The sequence below is a fragment of the Apteryx rowi genome, unplaced genomic scaffold (assembly GCF_003343035.1).
Source record: "Apteryx rowi isolate R43461 unplaced genomic scaffold, aptRow1 scaffold_408, whole genome shotgun sequence".
Classification (NCBI taxonomy): Eukaryota; Metazoa; Chordata; class Aves; order Apterygiformes; family Apterygidae; genus Apteryx; species Apteryx rowi.
Genome location: NW_020450606.1, coordinates 750,688 through 753,571, shown reverse-complemented (window position 1 = coordinate 753,571; position 2,884 = coordinate 750,688). Strand labels below are relative to the sequence as shown.

The 2,884-nt window shown below is 46.0% G+C and overlaps 1 long non-coding RNA gene across 2 annotated transcripts; it reads right to left on the bottom strand.

Annotated features, from left to right (window-relative positions):
* Positions 1-542: 542 nt before the first annotated feature.
* Positions 543-2,236, bottom strand: LOC112970822. 2 transcript variants are annotated; one of them, XR_003255172.1, is made up of 3 exons: positions 2,017-2,236; positions 1,204-1,384; positions 543-642 (listed from the first exon to the last, which is right to left on the bottom strand). It is a non-coding gene; the product is annotated as an uncharacterized LOC112970822 (long non-coding RNA). The 2 variants fall into 2 exon arrangements; XR_003255173.1 differs by having other exon boundaries at positions 1,241-1,384.
* Positions 2,237-2,884: the final 648 nt, after the last annotated feature.

The window sequence follows — 2,884 nt, the reverse complement described above, 5'->3', positions numbered from 1 at the left end:
TTCATTCATAAACCACTGTGCGTTACCTGTACGAGGGGTAGGGATTAATTTGGGCTGATACTATTCTCCTCAGCACGCCCATTCACTAATCACTCAGTCATGTATGCTGTCTCTGCAGAAGTGAGCCCATTTTGGAGAGGACCATCATGATAAACACTGCAGGGTAGGAAGCGAAGCTGTGCTTAAGTCTGTCTTTGGCAATGATGATCAGCATTATTGAGTCACGCTTCATTAGTAATGTGAAGGACTGGATTATGCTAGGTTCATTTATTTTATTTAGCCTTCTGCCTCCCAGTTCAAATTCATATCCTGTCCCTGGTCCATATAACTCCACCCATAACATTGTCCTTCTATGGCATATCTAAACAAAGAGTCATTATGATCACTCTTTGATCACTCTTGACTTCTGTCACAGCTCTGCCCACATCCCTGTATAGCTGTATACCACACCTGCCCAGGACTTAACCTGCCATTGTATAAAGGTAACGACCCAGACATGAAGCTTAAAAAAAAATGAAAAAAATGGTTCCACTTGCCTCAGTCCATAGTTCAGCTCATCCTTGCAGAAAGTGACTCTCTTCAGGGCAAGGTCAAAAATTACATTCCATTCACATCAAGAGGAATTCACTTTTCAACACTATGCTGTAGTGGAAAGTGCAAGTTTCACTCTCTCAGTGGAACACAAACATACTACATCACTCCAAATATAGTCTGATACTTCTTCAGCTTTTAAGAACAACTGAGCTACCTGTTGGAGAGAAGGAAGGAAGCATGCAGGAGCAAGGCAGAAGGCAGGCTGGCTCCTGGGAGGCAGAATGCTGCAAAGCAGCAGCAGGAGGGGCAGGGAAAAATAAATCAGAATGGGAAGCCTGGGGAATGGAAGGGGAACGGATGTGGTAAAGGATGAGAGAGAAGCACTGGATGACACTTATGTTCCTGAACACCGTGAATCAGGTATGCCTGGATGCGAATCAATTGGTTGGAAGGGTCAAGTACAAATAAACCTAGATTTGTGAGAGATAAGGCAATCTTAAACTGAAAATGCTGCCATAATGATAACCATTTCAGATCTGTATCTAGGATCAGATGCTCTTGTTTCCCCTAATTACTACTTCACTCTGGCAGTGGCCCAAAGGAAATCATCATCAAACACTCTCTACTCATGTTGACCTGCAGCTCTTTGTGCTACCAATGGTGGCTCACCTGCAGTCTCCCTGCAGGAAGCACACAGTAGACTTACTGCCTTCTCCCAGCAARGTCCCCAATGCTATTTGCTTGCTCTTCATAGGCATTTTCTCTTGAGGTGCCTGTACTACTTCAGCACTTCCTCTGGCTACACCACGGCCTGTCCTGTTAGGCTGCAGCTTCTCCACTCTGACAGCGCCTGGGGAAAGAAAGAGCAAGACATGGGCACTTCGCAATCTGCTGATGGCCATGCCACCTCTCCCAGGGACTACTAGCCTGTCCAGGCCACCTCCCCACCACCCAGGCAGCAGCTTTCCTCAGCCTCTTGTGTTGCACTGAATGAATGAGGCTTGAACACATCAGCCTTTGCTACTTTGGCCCCTCGGAAATCATCCACTGAGAACAGGATAATCATTGACATGCTGTGTCATTTGCTAACTCTGTAGTCCTCATCATTTTTGTGGCACCTGCACATAGTGTCTTGTTCCTGGATCTGCTATAGGGAAGAAATTCCCCACCCCGTCATACTGGCTGTATCCACACAGCACCTGTTCTTGGGAGCTGCTGCCCCAGAGTCCCAGCTCTTGGTGGTCATGWTGTCCTTTTAGGTAACCTTTTTTTAGGCAATCTGTCTGCCTTAYGTTGACACTGTAAGGGAGGCTGGGATGAAAGGAAGCTGCACTGTGCACTCTACCACGTGTGCAGGGTCCTAAGCACAGCTTTCCATCTAGTAGCCATCTAGAAAAGCACCAGCTAGGCTGGTTCACAGCACAGTATCCAGGTTGGCCTTCAAGCCCAGCAGGCAAGCAGTATAATGGGTTTTGCACTTACACAGCATAGTAAAGGTATGGCCATGACCACCCAAACAAATGCAGACTGACTGCTTTATCCAGGCTGAGAGGATGAAAAACATAAGAAGGAGTGAAATATATAGCAGCTCCTGATGGGATCAGAAGCAGCGCTCTTTTCACACAGGTTTTACTTAGCATAAAGGCTCCTCTGATGCTTCATGACTATCAAAGGCTTTGAAGTTCACATGTAGGAAGGCAGAAGTTCATCTGAAATGAGAAAAAGATTACATCTTCCCTCCCACCAGGTTTCCAACTTCCCAAGAATTTTCCTTTGAAGACTTCACTGCTCCCAGAAACATCTTTATGAAGTTTCTTAAATCACATTCCATAAAGGATCCACGCTGCATAGAACAAGCAAACAGTAGAGAAACCAAAGTATGGGGGTAAGAAGTGAGGCTGCTAGTGAGCTTTGGCTTCTAAACAAAACCAAAATATCCCACTAAGTAGTAGAGTGATTAGGAGGCAAGCCTGACAGTTGTCTGATCTTGGAAATAAAGTTTCCACGGGGTGAGTTTGACAGAGCAGTGTCTTACAGCCTCGTGGCTGACTGGAGAAAGAATGCAGATTTGCGCCATGGGAAAAGTTCCATTTTTCAAACCTTTTCCTCAAATCTGTGTATGGGCAGCTCCTGTGCTGGGGAAAGGAAATACCAGCAAACGTCCCTCAAGGAGGAGGAAGGGAGAGGGGTATCATGGTGAGACATTTTGCTTTTCAGCCCCTGGAAGAGGAACTTCACTAATTGGTCAGGTCTGATATCTGGCCACCAGGGAGTAGATAAGCATGGGGCAGACTGCAGAAACTATGAGATGAAACTGCTCTTTTTCCTCTGATAAGAGGAAGCTGGTGTT